General features: G+C 39.2%; 1 long non-coding RNA gene across 1 annotated transcript; it reads right to left on the bottom strand.

Annotated features, from left to right (window-relative positions):
• Positions 1-650: 650 nt before the first annotated feature.
• On the bottom strand, positions 651-9,097 carry LOC131308610 (uncharacterized). The gene is made up of 5 exons (XR_009194509.1): positions 8,847-9,097; positions 8,665-8,736; positions 7,749-7,829; positions 2,666-3,222; positions 651-846 (listed from the first exon to the last, which is right to left on the bottom strand). It is a non-coding gene; the product is annotated as an uncharacterized LOC131308610 (long non-coding RNA).
• Positions 9,098-26,092: the final 16,995 nt, after the last annotated feature.

The following is a 26,092-nucleotide window of genomic DNA, read 5'->3' as shown; positions in this document are numbered from 1 at the left end:
ACATACAAATTTGTAGTTCCAAGTGAAAGAAAACTCACCGAAACAAGGTAAATGAATGATGACGACTGGGGTAGTAAACTGTGCACAAAAGTAGATGACATCTCCCACATCAACTACACTGTGTTTTGAACGGTAAAACCCATGGGCCATCTAGATAACAACACCAAGTCCTCCTTTTAAACTTCCAGATGTTGAAATCATGAACCAAAACAAAATGATGCCATTCAGCCAAGATTCATGTCACAACAAAGGTAATTAACATTAAACTAAAGCAGCGTAACAGGATTTCCCAAGCTCAATACGAGGTCTCAGTGACTTATATCTCCCTAAAAAACTGACCTCTCACTCATCTTTTTTCTTGCAAGCATTGGGACTAGAGGGCTCCACCAATTCCCTCCACTTATTCTCACATGATGCCCCCTCTATTTATTACCTCCTCTCCAAGAAAGGATGAGGCTCGAACACACAACTTACCGGAAAACACACATTTTAGTAGATCTCTCTCAAACCAAGAACCCCAAATGGACTATATAAGAGCATGCCTACTGATGGCTTTGAAAAGTTACCATCATAAGGATTTAAGATAATTACCATTGATAATAGAAGTAATAACTCCACGACTGCCTTTACTCCCTTCCAACTCCTTTCGTACCAAACAGCGACACACCAAGTCTTCCAGCTGGAAGTGCTGGAATAGATTCTTTGGAGATGCTCACAACATGTGACATGCCCACCCGCACACCTGTACCTGCATAATCTGTACCCAACTTCACCAAAGCAGTTCCAACCGACACAATCTACTTGCTGACTGAACCTGCTAGCTGTTAGCTGCACAAGCTTGGCAGGCTGCACAGACACACCACCAAATACCAATCAGTTAGAGATGATTATCACACAGGCTGCCAGACATGAACTAGATTAGCATAGTGAGGCCCACTAGGCAATTTTGATAATGATAAAAACCTACATCTCACCTCATAAATGATTTTATTTGCAATAACATTAGGAGTGCAGGACACATTTTGAAATTTTCTATAGTTCGTTTCTATCCAGATATGATGCACAAAAACTGTGAACACTAACATAGTAATTGCGGTAACAAGGGAATTACCCATCAATGAAGACAGCAACATGATCCAATGTGACCAAGACTGAATAACCCAACCCATAGGAAGTTTAGGAGAAAGAATACCCCTAACCTGGTAGCCACAGGACAGTCAAAGAACACTCAAAGAACACTGCATCTGGGATTATGACCTTGGAACAAGACTACATGATGCCAAAGAATGTCAAGGTAGTGAACTCTGAGATGATCCCAAATTGATGAAATAGTAAATTCGCCCGTAGGAGTGATGGTCCAAAAACACTTGTCTACAAACAGTTTAGTAGTGGCATTAAGAGAAGGAAGTGAATTCCTAATTTCATTTAGTATCTTAACTATGTTTTACCTTTGTTTTCGTGGCTTAAAACTACTGTGTTTTAAATAGAAATCGTAATGGAAAAAAAAAAGCTTAGAGTTTCAATCTGACATGAAGCTAAGCCTAACTAACCTTGGACACAAGACTTTGAGTGCTGATTCTTCCATCAAATCAAAAAAATAGGTGCAAATTTTAAGCTTGGTAGCTCAATGCAGATTTAATTCTTCACATTAGTAGAAGTATACTTATGTTAGATGGTTCAACACTTGGAAATCAAAAAGTTTTGCAGAAGTACCCAAACAGAGAGAGATACCAGTCTTAATCATAAAAATCTGTGCTTCAAAAAGATATGCAAACTCTCATCTATCACAATTCTGTTCAAACCTTCAAGCATACAAGAGTCCACTTCGCTTACAATACAGCAAGAGATTTACTACAAAAGTTGGGAGTTCTTTCTTGCTTCTCCATTAAAAATAAATCACAGAGTACAATCATTTCCTGGGAGCAAACTAAGAAAAACAGGAACATAGATGCTTAAATATAACTTCCCCGTAATGAAAGTTCCTCTAAGTAATCTGCAACTATCTCAACTTAACACTAAATTTTAGACCTCCTTCAGCATTAAATGGGTGGCAGTGGTATAACATTTTGCACCTAGGTTATAGAAGATAAGAGCCATATGTAAGAAGAAGTCAATTGTTTATGTATATCGTGTACGTAAACAAGAATATATGCAATTATGTAAATAACGTTACATGGCAATATTAATACATCAAAAAAACGCTACGCAAAACAAATACGCAGTGGGGAGGTTAACAGGGGTACCTTAGTGGCTAATTCATGGAACGTTCTCACTTCTCGTATATCTCTGATAGATCCTCCATGGCCATAATCCACGCAAGCCCTAGTGATCAAACAATCCAACTTAGTGGACAAATGAGCCGAAGGAAAAGAGAAATTGAGGCATTGGCTGCCATAGAGGCCAACCATGGGGCACAAACAATAACCCTATGTCTTTACCAAACAAATGAAACCTGCTCTTGGTCATTCCTCTTTAGCAGATGAAAGCATCAAGATTACCCTTAAAATCAATGGAATATAGCTGGCAAAATCTATTCCCCCAACTTCTCATCCAAGAGATTTGACCAATTGAAACAATCATGAATGACATCTAAGTTTAGCCAAACCCATCTAAACATCTCGATGTTGTTTCAAATTCTAGAGAGAGGGGGTTGGAAACTTAAAACCTGGCAGCCAAGTTGGCGAAGCAGAGCAGTTGCATGATTCTAAAACAGTAAACAAAATGTATAGTTATGGAAGAGGGCTTCCTATTTTTGCTTTCTACAATAACAGATACAAGGTTACAAATACACTTAGTTTTACTTGCTAATATGTAGTATAAGAAACCGTGATAACAAACTATAACAATGTAGATATTGCCTCTCACTTGTTTGCAGTGCATATTCCTCATGGCTCAGAGTATGCCGATTTGTTTCTTTCTCATTTTTGTAAAACAATAGTCTTGCAACCATATCCATTCTTCAATAACAAATTCCTTTTTGGTTGATAATAATATTAAAGATAAATCAGGTTGCACATACCTTACACTTTTTACAAGTCTTTTCCTTCACAAAATCATTCCAATCGTGGAGTGATTTGATATTATCTAGCTGGAGTCGTAGCCTTCAACTGTAGCGTGTCATATTTTCGAGGCTAATCTTGACTTGGAGGCTCGCCAAACTTCAGCTATTTCCTTAAAAACTTGTTCGATCTCTCTCCCATCTTGGTATGAACCATAGTACACCTATTAGCACAAAAGAACCAACTAGTTATTGAATCAAACTGTAACGACCTTGAATTTTGGTCAATAAAAATTTCGTTAAATATTTGAATTTTATTTGAATTACTTATTTTCTCTTGAGTTGCTATATGATTACTTGTTAATTTTCGTCGTAGTTAAAATTTTGCTCTCGACTAGAAATCCAACGTGACCAAATTAGTTAATTTCCAACCGACTACTTGGAGGAACCGAGCAACCAACGTACCTAGTTACTCGATGGACCTTTTGAACCTTTTGGACCTTTTGAAACTTTTGAACCTTTGCCTTTACCCATTGGTCCATAATGGTTAGGGTAATTTTTGTCCATTGGATAATAAACTTTTTATTATAAAAAAAGTACATGTAGTCTTTTCAAAATTTTATTTTAATAAAAGGTACTTGTACTCTTTTGTCCATTGGTTATTAACCGCAAGGAGAATTATTATCCATTGGGTAATAACCGCTAGGGAAGTTAGTAACCATTGGGTAATAAAATCTTTTGACCAAATAAAGTACCGATGTGACTAGGGAACCTTCCAATAAAGTTGATTTGACTTGTACTTTATTATTATTTTATTGGGGAGAATCCTAGCCAACCTTTTCAACCCTAGAAAATTACTTATTTATTTCCTTTTGTTAAATTGGTTTTACTTCTTGTCCTTTGGACAATAAAAGTTAGGGGAGCTATTATCCATTGGATAATAGAAACCCAATTCTTTATATTAAAAGGGTTTAATAAAAGATTTGAGCAAAAGTACTTGAATAGACTTTTATAATTACTTTAAAAGTACTTTTTGAATATTTTACTATAAAAAGCACCCTAGTAACTATTGTCCCTTGGACAATGATTGTTAGGGTAATCTTTACCCATTGGGCAAAAGCCTTTTCTTATTTTATTTGGTAAGTACATATATATATATATATATATATATATATATATATATATATATATATATATATATATATATATATATCACATGTGTAATAATAAAAAGGACATGTAGTCATTTCCAAAAACATAGTTTAATATTTAAAGTACCCGTACCTTATTATCCATTGGACGATAACCGTTAGGGTATTTATTATCCATTGGGTAATAGAGTTATTCTTTCACCAAGTACATGGGCTTATTAAACTAGTCATTTTTCCTTATTTCCCATGTGATGAAGTACCCATATTTTGTTATTAAAGTACTTATTAGCCTTGTAGCCTTTAAGGCCTAAGTTTTCCTAAGTACCTTTTTTATTATTTTGTATTGGGGTTTTTACCCAATTGGATTTGTTTAATGGGAAGTGTGATCTACCTAGATTACAAAGTACCCTAGTTTATTTATTTAATCAACATGTGCCTAAATTGTAATTCTTTATTTGATATTTGATTTTGTGAATCTTGTACTTTCTTATTCTTCCTTGTTTATATATATATATATATATATATATATATATGTGTGTGTGTGTGTGTGTGTGTGTGTGTGTACTTGAGAGAGAGAGAGAGAGAGAGAGAGAGATTGCCGAGAGAGAGAGGGAGAGGGGGAGAGAGAGAGAGAGAAGGAAGAAAGGAGGAAGATGGGTTGTACCTTGACTTGACCTTCCTCATCCTTTCAAATCCTTGGTGATATCTTTCTTCCTAGCTAAGAAACTTCCTCCATTGTACTTCCATATTTGTTTTATGACCAAATCTTGTACCATTGTCTCCAAATCTTCCAACAAATCTCCCATAATCCCATCCAAGGACAAATCCTAGCCATGCAAACCTACCATTTAGCCTAACCTAGCCATGCAAGCCTAGGGTTAGACTTTGATCTTTCAAAGATTGCATGCCATGTGTCAAAATTTGAGGTAGAGAGAGAGAGAGAGGGGGGCCGGCCATGAGAGGGAGGAGAGGGCCAAGGTTTTGCCTATAAATAGCACCCCATGCTTCTCATTCAACTCACACCTTCACCTAGCAACTTCTCTCTCTAGAAAATTAGTGTTCTTTCTTTATTCTTGCTTTTGTTCTTCTTTGTTCTTGAGTGTTCTTGAGTTCTTCAAGAAACTCAACCTAGGCCACCACTAAACCGCCACTCGACCACCCTTCGATCCATAAAGTAGTAGTAGTTTAGTCAAGTAGAAGTTTCAAGAGAAACCTTTCTCTTTCGAAGCTACCGGGAGCATACCGTAGGAAGTTACTCCGCCCGACCACCGACGTACTTCCGTAGCCGACTACCGCCAAGAAGAATGGTAGATTATCCCTATCTACTACTCCTAATTATATGTAGTTCATCCTTACGTACTTATCATTTGATTAGAAGTATTCGTATTTTGATCTTTAAGATAGTTATGGGTATGCGTATATGAGTTGCTTGTATTACTTGTGGTATGTGATAAAGCATAAGTGATTTCACTCCAAAGACGTCCGTACATGTGGCGTTGTGCTTTGAATAAAGCATAAGTGATACACTCCAAAGGCGTCCGTATATGTGGCGTTATGCTATAAGTAGTGATTAAGCGTGTTAAAGTAATATAGAATTGGATGATCTTGTTAGAAAGATACGTGTCCTACCGCGGAGTCTTTGAATGTAAACGAGACACGAGAACCGAGAATGTAGAAACATGACACCTAGGGTGTGATTAATGAAAGGAAATATTTTGAAACAACATAATGACCGGTTTTGGGTGGCATTATGTGAGTTGTGTGCGTGCGTAAAAGAAACATTTGAAAAGGTTGAAATGTTTTGGAAACCGCGATGTGGCCGGACGTGGTAGCCCATCGTGTGGATTTTGAAAACCGCAACGTGGCCGGACTTGGTAGCCCGTTGTGTGTATGAAAACTCGTAATGTGGCCGGACTTGGTAGCCCATTGCGTGGATTGTGAAAACCACAATGTGGCCGGACGTGGTAGCCCATTGTGTGGTGTGTGTTTTGTGTGTGTTCCAATTGGATCCGGGAAAAACGGAACCATTGTGAGGTTGTGTGTGTTCCAATGGGAATCCGGGAAAAGCGGAACCATTGTGAGGTTGTGTGTGTTCCAATGGGAATCCGAGAAAAGCGGAACCATTGTGAGGTTGTGTGTGTTCCAATGGAAATCCGGGAAAAGCGGAACCATTGTGAGGTTGTGTGTGTTCCAATGGAGATCCGGAATAGCGGAACCATTGTGAGGTTGTGTGTGTTCCAATGGGAATCCGGAAATAGCGGAACCATTGTGAGGTTGTGTGCGTTCCCATGGGAACCCAGACCGGCGGAACCATGGTGAGGTATGGCTTGGTTATCCGCGGAGAGGAGCCAATGCAATTGTGTGCCAATGGGAACCCGGCGCGGCGGAACCATTGTGAGGATACTCGGGAGACCGGCGCGGCGGAACCGAGGTTGGGTGTGTTAAAAACAAATTTTGGAAACCGCAATGTGGCCGGACGTGGTAGCCCATTGTGTGGAGTGTGTTTTGTGTGTGTTCCAATGGGATCCGGGAAAAACGGAACCATTGTGAGGTTGGGTGTGTAGCTTGGTTATCCGCGGTACGGAGCCAATGCAAATATTTTTGTGTGCCAATGGGAACCCGGCGCGGCGGAACCATTGTGAGGATACTTGGGAACCCGGCGCGGCGGAACCAAGGTTGGGTGTGTAGCTTGGTTATCCGCGGTACGGAGCCAATGCAAACGATTTTAAAAAGATTGGGTGTGTAGCTTGGTTATTCGCGGTACGGAGCCAATGCAATATTGTGTGAGTTAAACAAATGATTTTTTAAAGATTGTTTTGTAAGTAAAAATGTTGACACGGTCTACGAGGAGTTGCGTAGGAGAAAACTCTGAAATCTTGAACACCAACGATAGTTGATTAACGAATGTGGATGTGTCATTGTTAAGCTGCGTATATATGTATCATGTGGAAATCGATGTGTTATTATTTCCTGTTGTTTTAAGTTATGGGTTAGCGGGTATGGGATTACTCTGCTGAGCTTTGTAGCTCACGGTGTTGCCTTTTGGTGACCCTGACATATTATATCGGTGGCGACACTGGTATAATGTGTCAGACTTTGTAGATGATCAGGGTAAGCAGATCACCGTGGAGGCTTTGGAGCTGAGGAGCTGGCAAGAATGGAGGAGCTGAGGAGCTGTAGTTAGGAACCCTAGAATCCCCCTCCGTTTATGTAAATATTGAACTCTGGTGAGAGTATTTGTTGTAATAAGAGCCAGACTCCATTTGATTGTATGAATAAAAGTATTTGTTGTAATAAGAGCCAGACTCCATTTGATTGTATGAATAAAATGCCCTTTTAACGTACCCAAAATTCAGGGCGTTACAGATGTTGTCGATAAATTGTCTTCTTAACGTACCCAAAATTCGGGGCGTTACACAAACCATGCATATAACTTATAAGAATAAAACTTTGATAAGGCCATAATCAATACTATGGAGCAACCCAATAATTAGGCATAGATATGATATGCAAAAAAAACGATGTTAACAAATAGAAGTCATATTTAACCAACAAGAACAACAAATGCAAGTTACAGAAGCTAAAATGCCTTTTCATACCATGGTAGGCACATAAATCAAACTAATGCAACCTCACAATCTTCCTCTAACATTGGTTATCCTTTCATCATCATCGTCCATCTACAAAAAGAATACAACAGTAGGGTTCAATAGTACCTTATCTTAGTTGACAAAACAGTCGAGTCGCGTTTAACCTTTACATTTTTCCACGTACTCAATGTCATTAAAAAACTAGTACTTGCATATTAAATTTGCAACTCTAAATTATCCACATAGCTGGTCTTTAATAATGCTCCACATCTTTGTAGATCTAATTCAAAGTGTCAGTTTCTCCAACACAAACATAACTGGCAAAGAGGGAGGGAACACCAAGGTCCATCACCGAAGGCAACAAACAAGATGGTGGGTAAGTCATAATATCAATCAGGAAAAACACAAGCCAAATTATTGTGGAATGTAGACAACCCAAGGGGCGGGGGGTGGCACCCACATGACGCACACCTAGATTGCGCCGAAAATGATCTCTTTAGGCTAATGACAGAGTTTTTTGTATCCATCCTCAACTAGTTCAGATTCTACACGAAAATGTCATCTTCTTTAACACATGAATTTGTAAAAGCTAAGCCTTGACTTTTCTCTTTCAGGGAAAATATGGAACCCGCAATAATCTTCTCGTGCTTTCTGGGCAAATAATGAAACCCCATACATGTTGTATTCTCTTTTTCCAGACTGAAGCAAAAGAAAAGCCTCATATTCTTATTAGAATGAAAATAAAAAATCAGATTTTAAGTAAACTTCACAGTTTAAAAGCATAATATGTGCAAATCCTAATAGATCATACCCTTTGATGGCTAAGCAAAATTAAAAATTCATAACCTTTGATAAGCAAATAAGAGAGAATATTAAACCCCTAGTTTGTATTTGGGCAAAAATCAAGGAAAAAATCGAAGTGAACCTGGTTAGGGCTTCTCCGTTCGACGGCTTTTTGTTTCAACTGGTGCAATAGGTCATGGCGATTTGCTTCTTTCTGTGGAGGAACGAGGGATCGAGCAGAAAAAGGGTTTCGTACATTTAAACCGAGTATTAGCTAAATCGCATAACAAGAGAGCAGAAAGAACAAATCATGGAAGAACTTACATTGAAACCCTTGCTCATGAAAGGAGAACTCACGATTGAACTCGCGACTGAACGCTTGATCTATCCAGCAGAAGCCGAAACCAATTCGCAAGAAAAGAGAGGGAGATCTGTGCGCCATTGATTTGGAGAAAATTTTGAGTTCGCATATGTTTTTAAGGCGGTGAAGTGGAGAGAGATTCCTGCCCTAAATTGAAATTTGGATGGAACGCTATAATATAATTAATGAAACGCTATTTTTTCACTTCCGGCTTTCTCCATGCCACACAATAGCAGCAACGCTGTTGTTGCCACCTCTACCATAGCATTTATAAAAAAATGCTATTAAGATACGCTATTGAAACCTCAATTTGTTGTAGTGATTGTTTGGAATAGGATAGGACTTAGCATTTGTCTTTCTTTGACTGCTAATCATAAGTTTCAATGCCACTAACCTTTATCTGCATGACACTTTCTGTTTCGGATATGGTATTAAAAACATATATATATATATATATATATGGCAAAATGGAATTTTTCCATTACTCATGTGAGGAATAAGTTGCAAGAGAATCAAGCTCTAATGATTTACTTAGTAAAAAAAAAAAATACTAGGCAGTGTGATTTTTGCTAGTACTCATTATTGGTTGTAACATTCAAAGTATTGGTCATGAATCAAAGTGTCTGTACTTGTGGTTACAAGGATGATAATAGTGTGATGCTTGATATGAATTTAGACTCCTATATTTGTCGTTTGGATGATTGAGATATTGAATGGAAGTATATAGAGTATGAAAGGATTGAGAAAAGTTAGAAGGCAATGAGCCTTGAAACTCACTTTAGTCACCAAATACATGCTATATCTACTTAGGGAGGCACTGAAAGACATGACGTCCTTGAAGAAGTAAAAAGGTAAACAAAATTTTAGAATTAAGCATGATGCCTCGTAGTTACACTAACACATAACAATTTTCTTTCCTTCTTTTAAGGAATTGGCTACTCATATATTACTGTGATACATGAATGATGTACTTTGTAGTATTACAAATTTCATTTTCCTACTTGGTAAGGGTAGTTCTCTTCACCCGTTTCTCCTTCCTTTTGCCGGGTGAACCTCAAATCTGCCTCCATAAGTCTTTCATTACAACTTCTGTTATTCTTTTGTAAATTTTAGATGTACCTCGATCAAGAGAATTTCAGAACTTTTTTTTGAGTAAAAAAAAAAGAAAAAGAAGAGAAAATTACTTTTTTTTGGGTTACCATTAGAACTAGAAAGTTTTACTTTTGATATTTGAAATGATTTTGGATCTAACTCGCATATGTTGTTGATGATTCTTTTTAAGGAAAATGGTTGATAGTGACGACTCGTGGGGAGGTTATAGATTGCATGCAGACTTTGTTGAGCCCTTATTGCCCGATACTTACGAGCAAACGACTGACTACGATGGAGCTAGACTAGTGTATCAAGCCATAGCTAAAGTGGAACATGAGAAGATGCACTACACACCTACGATGAAATGGCTATTGGGACTTTACCGTCTACAAACCCAGCTTTCAGGGTGCCAAAAAGCCATCAATATCTATCTTAACTGGGCCCAATATGTTGAACTTTGGAATAGGGTCATGGTGGATGGCAATATTGGACAGGCCGCTCCAGCACCAGCACCAAAACCTAACCCTGCAAATGAGCCTGTTCCAATACCACCAATACCTCCACTTGAGCCATTCCCTGAGTTCTTAATTCCACCCCCACCTGAGCCTATAGAACTAGAGCCTCAAGGGGAGCTAGCAGAAAACCCAATAAGCCCGGCAGCGATTCCATTAGGGGCAGCAGGGAATCCAATAGAATTCGATGAAGATCCAGACGAGTTTGAAGAGGACCCTGAAGATGATTCTGAGGAGGACCATGAGGAATGGGGGGATACTTCCTCTGTGGGATCAGTTACGGGGCCGGTTGGTGGTGGTGATGACTAGGTTATGTGTAGCCTGAAAAAAAAAAACAGAGACGAAAAAGAAGATGGACTCGAGTAGTATAAACGTCATACTATAGATGCTGGGTAACCATAGATGGGGCGCTAGATATGGGTGGTAGTGTATTTTGGCTCTGACGTATTTTGTCACGCTCTAACCCTCATGACATATTTTGTTATCATGCTAATAGTATGTTTTTGGCTGCATCACGTATTTTTGGGAGAAATGATGTATGCAGGAAATGCACATGGAAATGATGTATATAGCAATCTTAATGCAGAACGAAGTACAATTTGTGTAAGTTCAATGTGTAGATTATATTGACCTTTGCTATGCTATGTCTAACTTATGGTTTATTTAATCTTTAATCTTAAGGACTAAATTCCAATAATGAGTGGAAGAAAGGATGGCATTTATTTTCTGGCTATATTTGACAATTGGGGACTTGATTTAAAAAAAAAATTATGTCAATTGCTTTTGAATTGCAAGTCTAGTTCAACTTTTAAATACAAAAAAAAAAAAATTTCACAAGACACTCTCTATTTTAGGATATCGTTTATAGTAATAACTTAGTGGAGTTTTCGCACATCATTCGATGATTACTAACAACAATATATTATTTAGCTTCTAATGGAAATGGAAGTAGAAGAGCACGTTTCCTAGCGATAAGCAATTCAAAAGAAACTTCAAATACTTCTATATAATTCTTGATGTTTAAGCTTGGGAAAGGCGTGGGATTTTGTGTCCTGTCTATGGAGATATTTTATCGTGAGATGATGATGGCTTGGACACAATGAGTAATTAAAATTCGAAGTAGGTGTAGTTTCACTTTGTTGAATTTGATTGTACTCCTATTATGGTGCTAAACTTTTGAAGGATTTTATGTATTATGACTTTGTAATGATCAATTATGGTGTTTAACCACCTTACGGTGTCTAAATAGCCCTTCTATTAAATCATTTGAGGTGTCAAAAAATTATTCTACATAGGGTAGCTTAGGAGTTCTGACATCGTAGCACTTACCGTTAATATAAAACTTTCTTAGGTTTAAGAAAGATCCTAGTTTGAGGGTTAGTAATACCATAGCAGTCTTCTTTATATCGTTTTTTTTAAAAATAAAGAGATTAGTCAAAATGTAGTATCGTGAATCAATTGATTTGGTTACTTAGATGGCACGTTCGAAATCTCGGTAGTCGATATAGTTGTTCGGGTGAATTTCCTGTATTCTCACAACTAATAATTTTGGACCGTTGCGAAAACGATCGGAAATCATTCCCCTAGTTAAAGTCTAGTTGGATGACTAATTAGATAAAGAAGCTATGTGGGAAAAAGGATACGTAATCAAAAGCTTTTCAAATAAGGTATAGTCAGTGTCACACCCTCGATTTTTAACATAAATATAAATGATTTCCATAAATAAAATCTCGCCATAATCCGTACGATAACCAAAATGAAGTAGCGTTCCCAAAATATTACACCTTTGGCTCCGAGGCCCAAATTAACACAAATACTGAATATTCAAGAGTTAAAGTTTTACAATATTCCATTGTCAAAAGATCTACAATTAAAGTTACAAATACATCTTCAAAAGAGATTTACAAAGATGCCCTAGTAACTCTTCAATTGTTAGCTTTCAAAAACAATTCCACCTCCAAGCATTTCAACCATGCACGCTATTGCCCTGTGTTAGTACCTGAAAATGATAATAGGCTTGAGCTACACTAGCCGTAGGAAATTCTACGCTAACATTATATGCAAGAGAAATGCAAGGATGATCACAAGGAAGAACGGGATACAGACCACACAATAGGCAATAACGAAGGCTTAACAATCCCACAAACACGGTATGAAATTTGGTATACACCTCAATCTTTAACCGTTTCACTTTCCATGCGTCCAACATCGCTTCACGTTAAGTGTCATGAGCCGAAGCTCTTGCCGGGCTAATTATGGGACCCCGATATCCCCTGCCAAACGCCCACCGAGAAGGTTGGGCCTTGAGTGTTCAATATGAGCATTAGCTCCTGCCGGGCTGATTATGGGACCCCGAAATCCCCTGCCAGGCACCCACCCGTCGATGGGCCCCAAATGTTCTCGTTGTGTCGATAAGTGTCCAAGAATCTCATACTCACATAATGTGTCATTTCAATTTAATCAAAGTTCATATGGAAATCAACGTCCAATTATACCAAACAAGGGGCGAGGGTTGCAAAGATACACAACGAACTCAACGAATATGATCGATAATGTTATGGAGCGATTTGGTGATGTTTGGAGCAAGTTAGAAGCAATCAGGGGTCAAGACTACGAAGTCGAAACAATGAACAAAACTTGGCCTTAAGGCATTGAAGTATAGGTACTGTGAATTTCAGTATCTATACAACTGGCCTTAAAAAGGTTCCAGAGACGATTGTATCGATACTTATTTAATCAGTATCAGTATCGATACTGCGAATTTCAGTATCTATACAACTGGCCTTAAAAAGGTTCTAGAGACGATTGTATCGATACTGATTTAATCAGTATCGATACTTCAATAACTAAGTTCGTTCCAGAGATTCCTGTATCGATACTGAGAAGAGCAGTATCGATACAAATGGGTGTTCGAGCAGATTTTTTGCAGATTTCAAGGAATCCAACCACAACAACAACAACAACAACAACAACAATAGACACGATTTCAAGCAAGGAGAGCACTACTATCACATATATCGAGAGGTAGAATCCCTACCTCGAGGCCGAAGAACGAAACCCATGAGAATTTCGAGCCCTAGCTTCCGAAAATCGAACCGAGAGTGATGCGACTCCACCAAGCTCCAACAGGCAAAATACGGACCACAATACACGTAGAGGTTGAAGGATTGAAGGTGGTTTTGAGTTATTGGAGTGAAATTTGGTGAGAGAGCAAGAGAGAGGGAGAGAGCCGAGAGAGAGAGAGAGAGAGAGCCGGTGAGGGAGTGAGAGGGAAAAATGATTCCATGCTCTCCCACCCTCCTATATATACTCCCAAATTCACAAATCACACCTTAAATCCTTTCACAATCAATTCTATCACTTTGACCCCAAATCACATAAAAACCATTATTCCTTACTTCTTTCTCAATAAACATTTAAAGTTAATTAAAATAAATACGGGTCTCTACATTCTACCCTCCTTAAAGAAATTTCGTCCTCGAAATTTTTCCAAGCCAAACCAAAACTAGCTAACATATACATCATATATGCATGCAACAATCATAGCCATTAATCTTATGCAACAAGTCAATTATCACGACACGTAAATCTTAAACACTCACATTGGTTCATTCCGAAAATAGGTGCGGATACTTCTCTCTAACTTCGTCCTCCCTTTCCCATGTCGACTCTTCTCTACCCTGATTGCTCCACAAGACTCGCACTAACGGTATCGTCTTACCCCTTAGTACTTGATCGCGCGAATCTAGGATACGCATCGGTTCCTCTCCATAAGACACGTCAGCCTCCAACTCAAGTTCAGACCATTCTAGCACGTGCGACGGATCCGGTTCGTATTTCCTCAACATAGACACGTGGAACACGTCATGTACACCCGATAGCTTCGGTGGCAACGCCAAACGATACGCGACCTCCCCAATCTTCTCAATGATATCAAACGGCCCAATATAACGTTGCGAAAGTTTCCCTTTCTTTCCAAAACGCGACAAACCCCTACGAGGTGATACTTTAAGGAATACATGGTCCCCTTCTTCAAATGACAATGGGCGACGACGACGATCAGCATAGTTCTTTTGTCTACTTTGAGCGGTCAACAATCTTTGGCGGATCACCTTGACTTGTTCGGTTGTTCTTTCTTGTGCTTTCTTAAGGCGTTGGCGAATAGCTTTCATACTCTCGGAGGTCTCTTTAATCATATCCGGCCCCACTAATGTAGCCTCACCTAATTCGGTCCAACACACAGGCGATCGACACGGTCTCCCATACAATGCCTCATAAGGTGCCATCTCGATACTAGATTGATAACTATTATTGTATGCGAATTCGACTAACGGCAAGTGATCCTCCCAACTACCTCGAAAATCCAAGACACAAGCCCGAAGCATGTCTTCCAAAATCTGAATCGTTCTCTTGGATTGCCCATTGGTTTGAGGATGATACGCGGTACTAAACAAAAGGTTGGTGCCCAAAGCGGCTTGCAAGCTTTGCCAAAAACGTGCGGTAAATCTAGGATCTCGATCGGACACGATAGATACGGGAATCCCGTGAAGTCGAATAATCTCCCGAATATACAAACAGCTAAGCGCATCTACAGAATCGGTAACTTGAATAGGTAAGAAATGTGCGGTTTTTGTCAGACGGTCCACGATTACCCAAATAGCGTCATGCCCCTTCGGCGACCTCGGTAAACCCGTAACGAAATCCATCGTCATGTTCTCCCACTTCCACTTGGCCACAGGCAACGGTTGTAACTCCCCCGCGGGTCGTTGATGTTCGGCTTTTACTTGTTGACACGTAAGACACTTGGATACGAAAATCACAACGTCCCTTTTCATTCCGGACCACCAAAATTGCCTACGCAAGTCATGATACATTTTCGTTCCCCCTGGATGGACGGCTAACGGTGAATGGTGAAACTCTCGCAAGATTTCTTCCTGACACGAAACGGGAACGAACAACTTTCCTTGATAGCGCAAGCTTTGATCGGCATGTATCATCCACCCTTCTTGAGCTTTTCCACTAAGGAATCTAGCACGAAGTTTCTCCGCTTCTTCATCGTGTTGTTGAGCCTCAATTACTCGAGTCGATAAAGTTGATTGCACTGTCAAGTTGCATAACGTAACCCCTTCCCGAACTTCCTCGAAATGCGAAGCATAAAAGCCCAAATCGTTCATCATTTTCCACTCGTGGAAAGCTAGACTCGCTAAGTGAATCGGTTTTCTACTCAACGCATCCACCACGACGTTCGCTTTCCCCGGGTGATATTGCAATTCAAAATCGTAGTCCTCTAAATGCTCCATCCAACGGTGTTGTCGAAGATTAAGTTCCTTTTGAGAAAACAAATATTTCAAACTTTTGTGGTCGAAAAAGACTTCAAATTTCTCACCGTACAAATAATGGTGCCAACTTTTCAAAGCAAAAACGACGACCGCAAGTTCTAGATCATGGATAAGGTAGTTTCGCTCATGAGTTTTCAACTGCCGCGACCCATACGCTACTACTCGCCCTGCTTGCATCAACACGCACCCCAACCCCTCCTTAGATGCATCACAATATATGGAGTAGCCAACTCCACGTTCGGGCACAACCAAAATTGGCGCGGAAGTCAACCTTTTCTTCAATTCTTCAAAGGCCATCTCACACGCGTCATTCCAAACAAAATGAGTCCCCTTACGGGTTAATCTAGTCATTGGTGCCGCTAAACGAGAGAAATCGAGAACGAAACGACGGTAGTACCCGGCCAAACCTAAGAAACTAAGGATTTCAAACACGTTCTTCGGTCGTTGCCAATTCATAACGGACTCTATCTTCCCCAGATCAACGGACACGCCACCCTTTTAAACCACATGACCCAAAAATTTGACTTCAGATAGCCAAAACTCACACTTATTAAGCTTGGCGTACAATTGGTGCTCCCTTAAGATTTCAAGAACAATGGTGAGATGCGATTGGTGTTCCTCCTCCATTGGCGAATAGATAAGGATATCATCGACGAATACAACCACAAAACAATCAAGGTACGCATGAAAGATACGATTCATTAAATCCATGAATGTAGCTGGAGCGTTCGTCAATCCGAAAGGCATAACAACGAATTCGTAATGGCCATAACGAGTACAAAATGCGGTCTTAGGAATATCCTCTCTTCGAACCCTCAATTGGTGATAATCGGACCTCAAATCAATTTTGGAAAACCAGGTCGCACCCCGAAGTTGATCAAACAAATCATCGATTCTAGGCATGGGATACTTATTCTTAATGGTAACTCGGTTTAGCTTACGATAATCGATACACAAGCGGAGTGAACCATCCTTCTTTTGCGTGAAAAGAGCCGGTGCTCCCCACGGTGACGTACTCGGACGAATGAATCCTAAGTTCTCCAATTCCTGCAACTGAGTCTTCAACTCCCTCAATTCGGCTGGCGCGAAACGATACGGAGGTATAGAGATAGGAGCGGTACCGGGTAGTAAATCGATAACGAATTCAATCTCTATTTCAGGAGGTAAACCAGGTAACTCTTCAGGAAAAACATCGGGAAATTCGCGAACTACTAAGGGTAACTCCCCACGTGTCGACAAATCTTCATCTAACATCAAACTCGCCAACAAGGAATAAATTGACTCGCGCTCTCGAGACCCACATAGATACGGTTCCAACGGCTCCCGACGTTCCCCAAAGAATTGGAAACAAGGACCCTCAAGAGGACAAATACGAACTCGACGCTTGAAACAATCGATGGTAGAATGAAAGGTAGATAGCCAATCCATTCCCAAGATAAGATCAAACCCCGACATTCCCAAAATGATGCAGTCGAATACAAAATGATGGCCACAAATGACCAACTCACAATCTCGACAAATACGATCAAGAGGCGTTCTACCCCCTAAAGGTGTCTCAACAAACAAAGGAGGACGAAGACTCTCCGTTTCCAATTCCAATGCACACACAAATGCTGCAGCAATGAATGAATGCGATGCTCCAGAATCAAAGAGTACTTTAGCAAAGGAGTTGAACAAAAGAAATGTACCCCTCACAACGGATGCCTCTGGAGCCTGAGAAACAGAAGGTGAAGCATTCGAGTTGATGTTGAAAACACGCCCTTGGGTACTCTAACCTTGTACAAAACCTCCCCTCTGACCAGAACCCTGAGTAGGCGCGGAAGAACTCGCTCCCTTATCACCCCCGGAACTCTGAACCGACATAGTTTGGCGGAAGTGAGGCTGCTGCTGCCTCCGAGTGCCCCTAAACTGTTGGCCCACATTATACCCCATTCCCGGCTGCTGCACGGAACCCGACTCACTTTGCACTATCGACCCCTGAGGACAATTCCTAGCGAGATGATCCATCTTCCCACAAACATAACAAGCCTTCTGGAGATGTGGACACTGAGCACGAATGTGTCCAGGTTGATTGCACTTGTAGCACACAGACGGAGGCCTAGACAAAGCACCCCGAGTCCCTGAAGAAGAAGGTACCCTAAAGCTGGATTGGTTAGGTGGTTGCTGAGATGGTTCCCTCTGTCTCTTCCGTCCTTGACTCCCAAAGCTTCCCGACGATGAGCTCACACTCACAACTTGTTGCCTCGATTCCCAAACTCCCCTATTCCTCTGCGCTTCCTTTGGTATTTCAATACTTCTCGCACACTCAACAACCTCGGCATATTTTGTCTTACGTTGCACCATTACCATTCTTCTCACGGTATTATGAAGCCCCTTCTCAAAACGTCTACATTTTCTCTCCTCCGTCGCCACCAACTCTGGCGCAAATCGAGATAAAGACTGAAACTTTTGAGCGTATTCCGACACGGTCATACCCCCCCTGCTCCAACTTCTTAAACTGATCTCTCAACTTCTCACGACTAGTCTCTGGAAAGTATTGTTCCTCAAATAATGTCTCAAACTCGGTCCACGTCAAATTTTCAACATCCGGTTCATTTACTTGAGCTACGGTCCTTGCCGCTCTCCTCGCATCCTTCCTAGATTCTAGGACAGATTCCCACCACTCATTGGCTTCCCCGGTAAGTTGAACAGCCACGATATTCACTCGTAAATCATCTTCGGTAATCTTAAGAGCATTGAAAAGTTTACGGATTTGTGCTAACCAATGATCGCCCACAAGAGGGTCACTACTTGTCCCATCAAACATCAGTGGATTCTTACGGCTAAATTCTCGCATTGCTGATAAGGCTCGGTTGTCTGCATTTTCTCTAAGAGCTTGGTTGAACAGATTTGCAGCTGTAAGTGCTGCGACAAGATCCCTAGCAAATTGAGTTTGAACGTGAGGTACTCCTGCACCTCGACCAACCCCTGCCCCCCGATTCCCACCTCGATTCTCCCCATGCTGACAAACCTCATCCTCCGGTGGCACCCCACGGCCACGACCTCCCCGGTTGCCTGCCACACCCCACCTAACACGTGATTTCGGAGGCATCTTACTACATGATATAAGAAAGGAAAACTATTAATCACAACATCACAACTATGAGGTCTAAACCCCCAAATTCTCAACACGAGCTAATAATAACTCCTCGATACTCTACTATATTGAAAAAGCGATGTCAAGTAGCCATATGAATGTTAGTCACACAAGCATGCACAGGTCATGTTAAGAAATGCAAAATTTTGAACCCATGAGACGAAACGTCTCCCCATGGTCGCTAGGTGTTCTAAACCTAACGCTCTGATACCAAGTTGTCACACCCTCGATTTTTAACATAAATATAAATGATTTTCATAAATAAAATCTCGCCATAATCCGCACGATAACCAAAATGAAGTAGCGTTCCCAAAATATTACACCTTTGGCTCCGAGGCCCAAATTAACATAAATACTGAATATTCAAGAGTTAAAGTTTTACAATATTCCATAGTCAAAAGATCTACAATTAAAGTTACAAATACATCTTCAAAAGAGATTTACAAAGATGCCCTAGTAACTCCTCAATTGTTAGCTTTCAAAAACAATTCCACCTCCAAGCATTTCAACCATGCACGCTATTGCCCTGTGTTAGTACCTGAAAATGATAATAGGCTTGAGCTACACTAGCCCAGTAGGAAATTCTACGCTAACATTATATCCAAGAGAAATGCAAGGATGATCACAAGGAAGAACGGGATACAGACCACACAATAGGCAATAACGAAGGCTTAACAATCCCACAAACTCGGTATGAAATTTGGTATACACCTCAATCTTTAACCGTTTCACTTTTCATGTGTCCAACATCACTTCACGTTAAGTGTCATGAGCCGAAGCTCCTGCCGGGCTAATTATGGGACCCCGATATCCCCTGCCAAGCGCCCACCAAGAAGGTTGGGCCTTGAGTGTTCAATATGAGCATTAGCTCATACCGGGCTGATTATGGGACCCCGAAATCCCCTGCCAGGCACCCACCCGTCGATGGGCCTCAAATGTTCTCGTTGTGTCGATAAGTGTCCAAGAATCTCATACTCACATAATGTGTCATTTCAATTCAATCAAAGTTCATATGGAAATCAACGTCCAATTATACCAAACAAGGGGCGAGGGTTGCAAAGATACACAACGAACTCAACAAATATGATCGATAATGTTATGGAGCGATTTGGTGATGTTTGGAGCAAGTTAGAAGCAATCGGGGGTCAAGACTATGAAGTCGAAACAATGAACAAAACTTGGCCTTAAGGCATTGAAGTATAGATACTGCGAATTTCAGTATCTATACAACTGGCCTTAAAAAGGTTCCAGAGACGATTGTATCGATACTGATTTAATCAGTATCAGTATCGATACTGCGAATTTCAGTATCTATACAACTGGCCTTAAAAAGGTTCCAGAGACGATTGTATCGATACTGATTTAATCAGTATCGATATTTCAATAACTAAGTTAGTTTCAGAGATTCCTGTATCGATACTGAGAAGAGCAGTATCGATACAAATGGGCGTTCGAGCAGATTTTCTGCAGATTTCAAGGAATCCAACCACAACAACAACAGACACGATTTCAAGCAAGGAGAGCACTACTATCACATATATCGAGAGGTAGAATCCCTACCTCGAGGCCGAAGAACGAACCCACGAGAATTTCGAGCCCTAGCTTTCGAAAATCGAACCGAGAGTGATACGACTCCACCGAGCTCCAACCGGCGAAATACGGACCACAATACGCGTAGAGGTTGAAGGATTGAAGGTGGTTTTTAGTTATTGGAGTGAAATTTGGTGAGAGAGCAAGAGAGAGGGAGAGAGCCGAGAGAGGGAAAGAGAGCCGGTGAGGGAGTGAGAGGGAAAAATGATTCCATGCTCTCCCACCCTCCTATATATACTCCCAAATTCACAAATCACACCTTAAATCCTTTCATAATCAATTCTATCACTTTGACCCCAAATCACATAAAAACCATTATTCCTTACTTCTTTCTCAATAAACATTTAAAGTTAATTAAAATAAATACGGGTCTCTACAGTCAGACAATGTTTAATTCCTAAGCTTCATCAAGTTTGGAGGACAAAACTTTTTAAAGTGGGAAGGATGTAACACCCTGACTTTTAAAAATCAATAAGGCGATAAAATATATATATATATATATATATATATATATTTATATTTATATTTATATTCAATGCTAATAAATAAAAAATGAAACATTTAGAGGTCGCTTGCCGTTAGGATTTAGAAAGTATACAAGTTGTTATGTAACGTCTAAAAAAAAATATTTAATTAGAGTAATTTTCTGCTTATATGTCAATTTTTATTTAGCTTTGTCGATATCAACCCGCGATGTTAAAAACATTGCGACACGGGAATAAGACACGAATTTCCGTGAGGTGGAAAACCGTGGATTTCAAACAGAATAATCCGGAAAAGAGTCGGTGTCTTATTATAGGGCGAATCGGATAGAAATCCCTAATTAAAAGAATATTCTAGAAGATATACCTAGATTCTATTAATTATGATTGGATTTTAGTAGATTTTATTAAGATTATATTAGATTATGTTAGATTTTATTAAGATAATCCTAGATTATTCTAGATCTTCTCTAGATATTTAAGCCTTCTATAAATAGGTATCCCCCTCTCCCTCCACGTGCAACAAAGACAACACCAACTAGGAGAGAGAGAGAGAGAGATAGAGAGAGAGAGAGAGAGAAAGGAAGTGAGAAACAGGGGAAGATCGAGAAGAGGGGAAATCCATAGGAGGTAAAACTCTCACATTTATTTATTTTTCTCACACCACTGCCGTTTACACATACACACTTGCACTTAATCTATACACAAATTTCCTATTTAGACTCACAGTAAAAAGGAAAAGAAAAAGTGGATACAAAGTCTGCAGCCAATATATACGCCAATTGGTATTTTTAATTTGTTCAAATTAATATTAGTTTTTAATCTACTTAATTAGCGAATTAAGTAGGAGTAAAATAAGGCTTTTTCATATACACACACCCTTCATAATTAACACTTACTGCAAAAAACTTGTAAAGAGAAACAGGACAAATTATGAAGAGGTTTTGTTAGGAATAAATAATTTAACCCCAATTTTGGTATTTCTGATTGTTTATGTATTGTTCTAGGACCCAGTACAATACGGTAAAATCTCGGATGCAAAAGGTGAGTTGTGAATTATCCCTGTTACATGAAATTGTCGTAAAATTTATATTTTTTGGCTTACAAAAATATGTTTATTTACCATTTGAATTATTTTCTAGCAAATATACCATGGAGTTATGATGTTTTGAACAGTTTATGATAAGTTATTATCGATACATCCGAACGATGTCCCTGGAATCTGGGGGACGGTAAAGATACTAGTCGGAACGGTGTTATAAGAGCGAAAAGAAAGGGGGCACAGCCGAGTGCCTAATTGAATTGATCAATTCACTTTACATGCATTGGGGGTTGCTCCCTCAGTACCGGCGGTAATCGTTGGATGGTATCATATTATTATGTTTTGGTATGTTATGTTATACACAGAATTGTTTTGGTTATAGCTCAAGCGATAAAAAGCTGAAGTTATGATATTGCTTACAGCTCAAGCTATGAAAAACTAAAGTTATAATTCCTGTTATTCTCCGATAAAAAGGAATTTAAAAATTCCATGGTGGCTCATGTAACTCCGATAATTCATACTCTCACACAAACAGTGGCTTATGTTTGTTGAAATCTTTCTTTTCAGGTAATCAGAAATAATAGAAGGACGGACCGACTAACTATAAGCTTATGTCGCGGTTATGTAGTGGAAGGGAAACGACAAAAAAAAAATGTAGCTCGTGTCTCCGTTATTATAAAAAAAATCTAGTGACTTTTATTTTTATAGCTTTCGCAAATGTTAAGTCTATTTTTGTTTGTTGTTAAAAATAAAAGAGTAACAGAGGCCTTTGGAGAGACCGACTCACTGGCCGGTCACGATATTCAAATCCGCTAGATTTGGGTCGTGACAGAAGTGGTATCACAGCAATGGTTAATTAATAATAGGTAGATATGGAAAACTTACGAAATCTTTAGATTCAAGATGTAGAGTTTCCTGAAGCATGAAAACTTTGTGAGACTACTAAGAGTTAACCTAGTTTTTTTTTCCGCCATAGGACTAAGGAACTACGTTTACGAATCAGATGTTGGGCTATGATCATCAGTACATTGAAATACTAAGTAATGCAATTTGAGCGCTTATTTTAGCTGCCTTTTTACTTACTAAAATAGAAGGACAAGGACTTGTATCTTAAGTTGCAACGTTAGCAAAAAAAATGTATCTGTTATTCCGTTCTTCGTTTTCAACTATTTCCGTTCTCGATCTTTGATATTGTATTGCTAGACAGATTGCAATTTTATTCTCTTATTTGATCCTGACTTTGTGTATCTTGGCTGTCATTTGATTCTTGTTGGAGGTACAACCAATTTCTTGTAGTTTGATACTTGATTATTTGGAATAGGATAGGACTTAGCATCTGTCTTTCTTTGACTGCTAAACATAAGTTTCAATGCCACTAACCTTTATCTGCATGACACTTTCTGTTTCGGATATGGTATTAGAACAATATATATATGGCAGAATGGAATTTTTCCATTACTCATGTGAGAAATAAGTTGCAAGAGAATCAAGCTCTAATGATTTACTTAGTAGGAAAAAAAAATACTAGGCAGAGTGATTTTTGCTAGTACTCATTATTGGTTGTAACATTCAAAGTATTGGTCATGAATCAAAGTGTCTGTAATTGTGGTTACAAGGATGATAATAGTGTGATGCTTGATATGAATTTATTTTGGATATTGAATGGAAGTATAAAGAGTATGAAAGGATTGAGAAAAGTTAGAAGGCAATGAGCCTTGAAACTCACTTTAGTCACCAAATACATGCAATATCTACTTAGGGAGGCACTGAAAGACATGACGTCCTTGAAGGAGTAAAAGCTAAACAAAATTTTAGAATTAAGCATGATGCCTCGTAGTTACACTAACACAGAACAATTTTCTTTCCTTCTTTTAAGGAATTGGCTAGCTACTCATATATTACTGTGATACATGAATGATGTACTTTGTAGTATTACAAATTTCATTTTCCTACTTGGTAAGGGTAGTTCTCTTCACCCGTTACTCCTTCCTTTTGCCAGGTGAACCACAAATCTGCCTCCATAAGTCTTTCATTACTACTTCTGTTATTCTTTTGTAAATTTTAGATGTACCTCGATCAAGTGAATTTCAGAACTTTTTTTTGAGTTAAAAAAAAAAAGAAGAGAATTTTTTTTTTTTTGGGTTACCTTTAGAACTAGAAAGTTTTACTTTTGATATTTGAAATGATTTTGGATCTAACTCGCATATCTTGTTGATGATTCTTTTTAAGGAAAATGGTTGATAGTGATGACTCGTGGGGAGGTTATAGATTGCATGCAGACTTCATTGAGCCCTTGTTGCCCGATACTTACGAGCAAACAACTGACTACGATGGAGCTTGACTAGTGTATCAAGCCATAGCTAAAGTGGAACATGAGAAGATGCACTACACTCCTACGATGAAATGGCTATTGGGACTTTACCGTCTACAAACCCAGCTTTTAGGGTGCCAAAAAGCCATCAATGTCTATCTTAACTGGGCCCAATATGTTGAACTTTGGAATAGGGTCATGGTGGATGGCAATATTGGATAGGCCGCTCCAGCACCAGCACCAGCACCAGCACCAGAACCAGAACCTGAACCTAACCCTGCAAATGAGCCTGTTCCAATACCCCCAGTACCTCCACTTGAGCCATTCCCTGAGTTCTTAATTCTACCCCCACCTAAGCCTATAGAACCAGAGCCTCAAGGGGAGCTAGCAGAAAACCCAATAAGCCCAGCAGTTATTCCATTAGGGGTAGTAGGGAATCCAATAGAACTAGATGAAGATCCGAGAGTCTGAAGAGGACCCTGAAGATGATTCTGAGGAGGACCCTGAGGAATGTGGGGATGTTTCCTCTGTGGGGTCAGTTACGAGGCCGGTAGGTGGTGGTGATGACTAGGTTGCATGTAGCCTGGAAAAAAAAAAAAGGGGGACGAAAAAGAAGATGGACTCGAGTAGTATAAACATCATACTATAGATGCTGGGTAACCGTAGAGGGGGTGCTAGATATGGGTGGTAGTGTATTTTGGCTCTGACGTATTTTTTCACGCTCTAACCCTCATGGCATATTTTGTTATCATGCTAATAGTATGTTTTTGGCTGCATCACGTATTTTTGGGAGAAATGATGTATGCATGAAACGCACATGGAAATGATGTATATAGCAATCTTAATGCAGAACGAAGTACAATTTGTGTAAGTTCAATGTGTAGATTATATTGACCTTTGCTATGCTATGTCTAACTTGTGGTTTATTTAATCTTTGATCTTAAGGACTAAATTCCAATAATGAGTGGAAGAGAGGATGGCATTTATTTTCAAGCTATATCTGACAATTGGGGACTTGATTTAAAAAAAAAATTTATGTCAATTGCTTTTGAATTGCAAGTCTAATTCAACTTTTAAATACAAAAAAAAAAAAAAAAAATTCACAAGACACTCTCTATTTTAGGATATCGTTTATAGTAATAGCTTAGTGGAGTTTTCGCGCATAATTTGATGATTACTAACAACAATATATTATTTAGCTTCTAACGGAAATGGAAGTAGACGGCACGATTCCTAGCGATAAGCAATTCAAAAGAAACTTCAAATATTTCTATATAATTCTTGATGTTTAAGCTTTGGAAAGGTGTGGGATTTTGTGTCTTGTCTATGGAGATATTTTATCATGAGATGATGATGGCTTGGACACAATGAGTAATTAAAATTCAAAGTAGGTGTAGTTTCACTTTGTTGAATTTGATTGTCCTCCTATTATGGTGTTAAACTTTTGAAGGATTTTATGTATTATGACTTTGTAATGATCAATTATGGTGTTTAACCACCTTTTGGTGTCTAAATAGCCCTTCTATTAAATCATTTGAGGTGTCAAAAAATTATTCTACATAGGGTAGCTTAGGAGTTCTGACATCGTAGTACTTACTGTTAATATAAAACTTTCCTAGGTTTAAGAAAGATTCTAGTTTGAGGGTTAGAAATACCGTAGCAGTCTTGTTTATATAGTTTTTTTTTTTTAAAAATAGATTAGTCA

This window comes from Rhododendron vialii, chromosome 11a (assembly GCF_030253575.1).
Source record: "Rhododendron vialii isolate Sample 1 chromosome 11a, ASM3025357v1".
Classification (NCBI taxonomy): Eukaryota; Viridiplantae; Streptophyta; class Magnoliopsida; order Ericales; family Ericaceae; genus Rhododendron; species Rhododendron vialii.
The sequence above is the reverse complement of the archived record's forward strand: the minus strand, read 5'-3'. Positions and strand labels throughout refer to the sequence as shown.